Below are 10,048 nucleotides of genomic sequence, written 5' to 3' on the forward strand. Positions count from 1 at the left end.
GTGATGGGGATTTGGGTGGGGCACCAACAGCACCTTACATAAAAGGCATGGTGTATTTCCTCAGAGGGAAGCTTGAGGCTGGGCCAAAGACTCAGGTAGATATGGAGGAGATGCTCCAGACCCTGGCTGCAGATGCCAGTTAATCCCTGGACTCTATCTGTTGGTGAGCTGTGGGTGATACTGGACTTTCTGCCCTGGTTAGGACTGGAATGAAGAGAGCACACATCTGAAAATGCCCTTCCTAGACCATCACCTGTGCTAAAGGCTCTGTAAATGACTTCCTCTGTGCGGCTGGCCGGCCTGCTATGGCGTGAGGCTCACTGTCCCCACTTTACAGATGGGGTCATGGAGGCTCAAAGAAGTTAGGTAGCTGTCCTCAAGTTACACAGCTAGTTAGTTGGTGGGGTTTAACTGGCTCTGGACCTGGACTATGATGGCGTCCACAAGAGTGGGGCTGGGGCTGGGAAAGGTGGGTAGTAAGAGTAACCTCACTCGGTGAGGTTCTCTGGGGCCAGCCTCATATTAGGGCATCTCCATCCCACCTGGAAAGCATTCCAGTCTGTGGTTTCTCACTTACTGTGTTCTTATTTATCTTTCTCTCGGGCTTAGGAACCCAAATTACATTTCTTTTCAGCTCCCAGAGATGCTACCTTTCTCTCCTCAGCCCATCGTTCATCCTCCTCCCTCCCTCCAGCGACTACAGAGCCCAGCATCAGCATATAAGGGGCCCACTAACGGCTACGATGGGAGCTCTGACTCACCACTCATGTCTGCCAGGTCCTGCAAGACCTTAGCGGTGACCATAAAGCCATTTGCAGGGAAGATTTTGGCTGGTGGGTGGTGTGGGTAGCTCAGGGTTTTCTGTTAGTAGACCAACTCCACAATTTTTGCCATATCTTCGTAAAGTTTGGGGTGTCCTTCACTTCCTTAAAAAATTTGACTCACATTTATTACCTAAAGACATTTATTTTATAAAGAAACTTTATGACCACTACCATCAATAGAAAACAGCACTGACTTGCCATAACTACATAGCTTTAAAAAAATATTAAAACGTCTGACAATTAAAATCATTTTGTGGATCAACTGTGGTATACGTTTGACATTTTAGGAAACACTGGCATAGTTGGAAGAATACAGGATTAGCTGTCGGGAAATTGGATTCTGGTTCAAGGTCTTCTATCAACATAACAACCACAACAGTAGCAAAAATAAGAATAATGTTCAACATTTATGGAGCGTATATTAGGAGTCAAGTATTGTGTTAAATACTTTCTACAGATTGTTTCATTTAATCCTCACATTCTCAGTTTGGGGTCCCAAGGAGCAGTCCTTAAGACGAGGATTCATGTGCAATGATATTTTAAGGAACTGCTCTTGGGAGAGGTAGTAAGGGAGTGGCAAACTCTGGGGTATGCTTTGGTTTTAGGGAACCAGCGGGGAAAGTATTATAGGCAGGGAATATTCTCTGTGCTCTTCTGGTTATAGTAAAAAGGCTTCCCCTCTAGTCAGGCATCTTGTGATTTTGTCAGAGACTGAAGTCAACATGACTTAATGCAAAGGAATTATGGCCTCAGTTTAACTAAAAATTCCAAGAGTAGTTTCAGGCAAGGCTGAATGTCCTCAGAGTGGTCTGCAGCTCTGATCTCAGCTGTTGTTAATAATGTTGGCTCCTCCCACCATGCAGGCTCTCCCAGCATGCTGCATCCAGGCTTACCTCAAGCCGGATTATAATCACAGTGGAAGGAGAGAAGCTCCTTCTCAGAGTCCTCAAAAAGCCCTAGGGAAGGCTCTCATTGGCCCAGTGTAAGTCACATGAAGCAATCATTCTGACCAGGAGGTGTGCTCTGATTGGCTAGCCTTGGTCACATGCCTATCCCTGGACGCTGAGGAATGGGGAGTAGTCAGGCTCCTCTGAGCCCCACGCACTGAGATTGGGCGATAGAGACGTACCTAAAAGAGAAGCTGGCCAGCAGGAAACAAATGTCCGGCTCCACCTGTCTACGCGCTGAGCCAGGTTGGCTCTGCAGGTGAGGGGAGAAGTGCAGAGGACAGCAATGCACCGCATAGTTTTAAATGTGCTGACTGGCGTTCCGAGAGGAGGTTCCCACGGGCAGCCCGGAATGCAATCAACTTGCGGCTTTTGCCAACCCCAGCACCTGTCATATTTCATCTTCTTTTAAATAACTTCAAGGATATGAAAGTCATAAGAGCGAACCCAGGTAGGGTCAGAAGTCACGGGCTCCTCTGTGAGGAGGGCCGTCACTTTTTGGCTCTTTACCCCGTCGCACGTTTGCATCGCCCCATTGGAGCACAGCCCCAGTAAATATTCAAATGAGACTTATGGGTCTGAGCGGAAATAAATCACAATTGCTTGCCCGCCCCCAGGACGTACTCAAAATTAAAAAGTACAATGGCGATTACCTTCTTCATAATTGTTCTATATTTCTTTGACCTCACAGCAGCTAAAGTTGGCTTTCAAAGAAAAAAAAAATTGTTTCTGAGCATCAGAGGAACATTTTAATGAACACCACAGGGTTTACTGATCACCGTTAATGAGTGAAAAAGGAGTGTCCTGCAAGAACCTTCTGTCTATCTTTAGAAAGCAGCCTTGGATGATGGAGGCATGGAGGGGGATGAAGTTGTGCGCGAGTCTGCAAACTAGAAAACAAATGCGTCATGTTTTTAAGGCTGTCTGTAAATGGACACTTCAGGAGCCACCAAAAGCCTTTTGCACCTTTGTGCCCTCCCCTTTCAATAGCGGCAGTTAAACCGAGATTTACTGACTTCTCTTGAGTTGCAGCAGAAATAGTCAAAGAAATGAAACTCAACAGAAACATTTCAATCTCTCCGGGGCTCTTCACCCACCATTGTGGTTTGGAGAATGCTTGATGGGAAAGGCCCATTCTTGCCAGTACACATTCTGTGTGTGCGACCGTGGCCTTGGTCTCCGCACCAGAGCTGGTGAACAGTTTTGCTATTAAAAGTCACTGACCCACACTCCTGAAATCAAATGGAAGCCCCAGGAAGTAAAAAGCAATTTAATGTAACCAGCTTGTTTGCTTCGAGAAATGTGAACATTCTCCTTGTTAACTTATTAAAATTAAGAGCAGGGAAAAGAACAGTCTATTAACTACATGTAATAAATGACACAAAATATGCTTCAGTTTTCTTTTAGAACTGAAGGGAATGAGGGTGACAGAGACAGATAGGAAAAGATACACATAGAGATGCACTTGAAATAAGCAAAGGACCACAGAGACAGGTGAGGAAGTAGTGACACAGTGATTCACTGAATGCTTGTGAAGGGCACGGGCCTTTACATTGATCACCTTATTAATGTGTTCCATAACCCAGGGGCAGAGATCGAATCCCCTTTCTACAGATTAGGACAATGAGGTTTGGGAAGGTTAAAAGATCTACTCAAGACCACATTGTTGGTAAGTGGAAGGGCTGTGATGCACCCCAGGCAGCTCAGCTCCAAGGCCATTGCTCTCTACTGTGTCTGGACCACTTGTTTGTTTCGAATATTGCTGTACAAGGCATTATGTATGTATGTGTATGAGTGTGCATGATAATTTAAAAAAATCATACATATATTTTTGTTTTGGCTTGAAAGGTTAATACATTCACATAGCACAACAATCAAAGCAGTATAACAAGATTACAATGAGAAGTCTGTGCTTTGTTACTCTGAGGAGCCTACGGCAGCCCCCAACTTTGCTAGGCTCTTCCCCTGTCTTGGAGGCCTTCCTGCTCTCCTCTACCTGCTGCGATGCCGTGTTCCATTATACCGGATCCCTGGAGGGAAGGGAAGTGGGTCTCCTCTCATGCTTCTCTGGCCAGGACAGAGTTCCTGGGTGGCGGGGCTAGGGTGGTAGTGGTGGCAGTGAGCATGTCTCTAACGCCTTTATAATACTTGTTACTCTCTCCTTTATAACTAAGAAGAAACAGATCTTAGGTGCAGAGCTTTCGGCCACCAGTACTTAACTGGGATTTAACAACTCTGGAGTGTTTTAAAATGTGTTTTTATGATTGCTTTCTTTGTGGTGGCAATATTGGTTTTTCCATATCATTAGTGAGGCAGAGTTACCTTTTGGAACTAATTTATTTCAAAATAAGACAATTTAAAAGAAGAACATAAGTAAACAATCATACGGGCGGAACAAGGAAATGCCAAAATTGTGAGATTGAGATGCCAGTAGATAAAGGCTGGGAAATGCCGCCTTCAGCTTTAGAGTTTAGAGCCAAGTTCAAAGGACACCTTGTTCATGGGGCCTTACTTGATCCCATTCCCTGCAGCGTTACTACCTCTCCCGTGTCTCTTAAGAGCTTTCAGCTCATGCTGTGAGTGTTCTCATTGGCCCCGTATCCTTCAGTCCGACTCTGAGTCTTTTTATCCCAATTAGGAAAGGACTCAGTTCTTTCAATCCTTATTCAAATGACGTGGTTTTGGATTCTTCTCCACTTCAATCATGCTTTTCTGGGTGAAGATCACCTTGTCAAGGTTCTTCTTAAATCTGATACTTCAATGTAGCTCCTGTGGTCACCTCTATTGATGTAACCTAAGATTGTGAGTGTGTGAAATACAAACTTTTTCCTTCAATAAAAATGGGATCATGTTATACAAACTGTTTTGTAGCCTGCTTTTTCCCCTTTAATCACACATCACAAGGATCTTTTCAAAGAAATAAATATACATCTGCTATATCATTGTTCGTGGCTATATAATAGCCTATCGAATGGATGCACCATGATTTACTTAAACAGGGCTTTAGTTTTTTTCTAAAATGTCCCCAACTACAAACCACATTATAATGAACTCAAGCCAGAATTTCGGACAAACCATTGTCATTGTGTCCTAGAGGGCTTTCCCTGGGATCCCTTTCTTCATGCAGTCGGCCAACCTTTCCTGAGCCCCTCTCCTCTGTGCCAGGCACTGTTGCAGAGGCTGGAGATGGGCACCCAGGCAGATCATTACAGTACTGGGTGCTCGAGGGTGTTCACTGGGATATGTATGAAATGTTCTGGGAGTAGGGAGGGAACACCAGGTAATTCTGCCCCAAGAAGGTTGAGGATGGTTTCACACAAACGGGGTGGGGGACCACTCAACTCAGAGTTTGCATAAGTGGGAACCAGTTTTGAAAGAGTGAATTCAGCTGTCGGCCCTGCTGAAGCCACTCTGGACGTCCCACCAGACCTAGGACCAAACTCTTGAACGACTCAGACCACCCGGAACAGCTCAAATCCTCGAGCCATGACTTTCGATGAAAGATTGATTCCCTTGGCCATCTTTACTTATTCATCCTGGAAACCATGGTTCTGACCTTTCAGTGGTCAGGGATCTTAGGGACAGACTGAAGCCCCAGGCAGTGTGGACGTAATTAGTGAAACATCCTCACAGTGGCGCAGTGATATAGAACGGGTTTTCATTAACCCCTCCCCACTTCCAGTCTGTTCACCATGTGGGATCTCCCCCAAGCCCATCTGATTGGCTCTGCCTGTCTACCATGACTGACAGGCCACTTATTACTCCTGTCTGCCCCTGCCTGGACCCTCTGGAGGCTTTTATTAGCCCTTTACCTGGGCGAGCTTGGGCTTGGAAAACACCTCTCCTCAAGGCAATCTCAAGATTATGTTTTCTCCCCTGAAATAACTGGCACATTTATTGTTTTTGAAGGAAAGAAAAATCTCATAATTGAAGTAAAAGGGGAATAGGTTTCTGGTTTTTCAAAAGTGTATCTCAAGGCAGGGGGACTGTTCACCCACCTTGGGGACTGTATTCTGAGAAAGAGTGTGGAGTCCTGCAGCTGTAACTCACTCCTGGAGGACTCTCTGGTCACAACCCCCATTTATTAAAACGTCCGCCTAATGGTTATGGAAAACGCAGTTGCAAATTGCTACCTCATTCGGTTGAAAAGCTCTTAAAATTCGGGACCGTCATCAAAAGCCCTCACTTCTCCTAAAGCAATAACACTTACCTGGAAAAAACATCATCCATGAGCCCCTTCACTACAAAGCCCAAAGTCAGATGATGATTTTCAGCAAATTGACAAACTGAACTGAACTTTATTTAATTTAATTTCAGAAAGGATGGATCTGGAAATAACATTGCTGGTTTCATGTGCTGGAAAAATCGATGCTATGATTTTTTATCTTCTTCCTTTCTACTCCCTTGCCAGAGGCTGGTATAATAAGTCATTTGGACCAGCCAAACACATAACCAGCCCGCGACCCCTGGGGCTCATCTTCGCCACCCCCTAGGGCTCCAGTGATGGACAGGCCAGAGGACTCCAGCTCGTCCTTTAGCTAGGCACTCCAGTTCACATTTGGCAGGGCTTTCCCCACCAAAGGAAATATTGATAGCATGGTGTTTACTTCTGTGGGCCAGGTAGTGTTCAAGGGCTTTACGTGCATTATCTCAATGAACCCTCACTACTTTCTGAATTCGGTACATTGAAAAAAACTCAACTTCACAGATTTATAGGTAAGAAACTGAGGTTTAGAGGAGCAAAATCATTCATTCAGGCGACACTGCTAGCACACAAGGAGCCAGGATTTGAATCCAGGTGGGTTGATTTCAGAACTCTGCTATTAACAGGTGAGATGGGCAAGTGTGCGGTTGCCCCCAGGGCAGAGCTGCTCACTTACTGTACACTGTGCTGGGGGTGGGCAGAGATGGGGCTTGCCGGGGTGATCGGCCGGGCTCCAGGTGTCCTCCAACTTCGCTGAGATGAATTTATCTGACGGATGCTGTTCTTTGTGCAAGGAAAAAAGGGTAAAAAGGCCCACTACTTAGGGAATCTTCCTTTGTCCCTAGGCAAGCCCGGGGAGGCTGCAAGTACCTCTCTTCTCCCTGGAGCTCTCGGTCTCCTAGGCAACCATCAGGCCGAGGGGAGAAGAGCCCTGGCTCCTGGGAGGCCACGTCCAGGCACACAGCTGGGAGCTAAGCACGGACTAGCTGGCTGGACCCAACTGAGGAACTGGAGCCTTCGCGGGGGCCTGGCCTCGCTCCCTAGCTTTAATTTGCCACAGAGAATCCCCCAAATGAGTGGTCTCCAAAATCCAGCCTCAGATTTGTGCTTTGTTTGGAAGCCAGCAAGAGTCAGCTCACCAAAAATCAATCTGTCAAACAAGCAAAACACCAATTGTCACTTCATCCAATAACTGAAGAATCTGTCAACATTTTGTTCTCTCCTGCCTTGTCCCCAGAGACTGTAAAACCCTACAGTAACTGAGCCAGGGCAATTCTCCTTAGTCATTTTCCTACCAAAAATCAGAACGGATGTTCTTCTGCAAATGCAGGGAAGACTGGGTGTGCTTAAGGAAAAGCCCACTTGCTTTCAGAAACACCAGAAGGACTGGGGGCAAATTATAGTTTCCCATCAACAAAACCTCCATGAGCTCAGTAAATTGCCAATTTGATGAGTTACCTTATCTGCAGGGTGGACCAAGGCTCTTGGGCTTGAGTTCTGGTCCTGAGTTCCTCTTTTGAACCCCGTGCTGCGGGGGAGCTTGAGGCGGATTTGATCTCACGGAGCTAGAGCCCCAAGACAATGACCTAAGTGCAAAGAGGAGCACTTTCTCAGGAGGGACTCCAGTTTTCCCAGATGTAAAATTAGGGAGTCGTGATGGGGGAGTCTGCAGACCAGGGCCTGTTTATATTCCATGATTGCAAATTCTTTGATTCCAATTCTATGATTCCAAATTCCGCTTACAGCAGTTAAACAAGAAGATGATGACAAAGTGAGGCAAGTACTTTGGGAGTTAAAAGCGCTGGATGAACAGATGCTATTTTACTAGCCATGGTATAGAGAAGGGCTTGGTAAACTTTTTCTGTAAAGGACCCGATAATAAGTGTTTTAGGCTTTGTGTTGAAACCATTCAACCCTGCTGTTGTAGCAAAAGCAGCCAGAGACAATATGTAAATTATGAACACTACTGTGTTCCAATAAAACCTTGTTTATAGACACTGAAATTTAAATTTCATGCGTCATGGCATATTTTATTTTTGTTTTGATATTTTTCAGTCATTTAAAAATGTCAAGCCTTTCTTAGTTTACCGGCTATTCAAAAACAGGCAGTGGGCAAAATTTGACCTCTGGGCCACAGTTTGCTGACCCCTGGTGTAGAGGTCTCAGAGCAGAAGATATCCTAAATTCCTAGTCCTTGGATACCTGATGCCATCGACCATCCGCCTGGCCCCTGCTTGGCGGGCAGTGGCAAAGGGCAGTCCGCAGGTGGTGAAGCGTCCATACTTGGTTTGGCCCAGCTGGTGTATTCTCTTCCCCAGTGTCACCGACCCCCAACCCCTACCCGGGGCCGTTTACCTTCAACATCAATGTGGAGAAAAGGGATTCCTCTGACTCTCCTCTTTCCAGTTCTGATCTTGTCCCAATTTGTAAGGAGTATTTTTCCATTGGCACCCTTGACCTTTTGAGTTTTCTTTCTGGACCAAAAAGTTTCAAAAGAAAAAAAGAAAAAGAAGAAATGCAGGTGCCCCGGACCAAAGTATGTGTAGCCCCCAGAGTTGCTGAGTTTCAGCAATAATCATACTGCATCCACAGTCCCCTGGGCAGAGCTCCTTCCTTCTCTCTCTCTCTCTCTCTTTTTTTTTTTTTTTTTTAGTTATTTCTGAGATACACATTTACAAGTAATAACTAGAATTATGACTTATAACATGATACCAGAACATATACGATTTTTAGAAATTTCACGTAATGTCTGAAACATTTCTTCCTTATCACTTTGACTTCAGCATCTCCAATGACAGTGAACTCACTACCCAAATTGTTGGGGGCTCTGAAAGCACTTCCCCAAGTCGGCTGATATCCATCCGCCAGCACCTTATACACATCATGGAATTTTGCCTTTAGAGGACATGGAACTTCTCACACCTGAGAAGTGACCGGAGGGTCCAGTATGAAGCAGCATAAACATAATTAATTTTCATACAAGTAACACCTTGCATGGCTAAAAATAATCCAATTAGGCTGAATAATCAGCTGGGCTGATCGTGCGAAAACAATGATACCCCGTCTCTCCCCTCGTTTCGTGTACTCCTGCTCCTCAGAGGCAGCCACTTTTAGTGAGGAAATTTTAGTTGAAATATACCCTACAAATAGAAAAATTGTAGACATCACAAGTATGTGGCTGATTATTATTTTTTTAAAACATCTTTACTGGAGTATAATTGCTTTACAATGGTGTGTTAGTTTCTGCTGTATAACAAAGTGAATCAGTTATACATATACATATATCCCCATATCTCCTCCCTCTTGTGGCTGATTCTTTTCACAAAAATACTCTTGTAACTAGCACCCAGATCAAGAAATGAAGCATGACCAGCACTCAGAAGTCCCTATCCACCCCCCACTCAAGGTTACTCACTCTCTTGACCATAGGATTAAATTGAAGCAACCACTTTAATGGTTTCTGTTTTTAGTTCTGACAGTTTCTTCTATATGTCTAAATAATATAATTACACAGTTGTTTTTTGATTGATCAACTCTGGACACTGTCTTTCGACTTCCTCCTATGATAAGAGATTTAGCTTCCTTATACAAGCCTTCACTTTGTATCTCCTCTCCTCCAAAGACAATTAAATCACTATTTTTTTCTGACTGATCATCTAGGCAAATTCAGTCACATTCTAAGACTTCCATTTCTTATTTCATTAATCACAGACAATATCATTTGCTTTTTAATTCCCTCTCAATCCCCTCCACCCATTCAGGTACGCTGTACTTTTACTTTTATATTGTTAAGTTGGATAACATTTATATTTTGCTCTGTAACCATAGTTTAGCCTGTGTGGTTTGTCTGTAGGTTGATGTAAAATTTGAAGCTCAATAGTGTTTAGGTGATATTTTTAGTATTGTTTACTGCAGAACCAAACAGTGTCCTAGCATTACAATCCACAGGTTCAATGTCATGCCTCCTGAACCACTCCAAGAAGAATATTCCTGGAGTCTGCAGCCCCATTTTATTTATTTTCACATGTATTCTATGGTCAGTGGAAGAAAGAGGGCATGATATTAAGGCCCAT

The sequence above is a fragment of the Physeter macrocephalus genome, chromosome 17, assembly GCF_002837175.3.
Source record: "Physeter macrocephalus isolate SW-GA chromosome 17, ASM283717v5, whole genome shotgun sequence".
Classification (NCBI taxonomy): Eukaryota; Metazoa; Chordata; class Mammalia; order Artiodactyla; family Physeteridae; genus Physeter; species Physeter macrocephalus.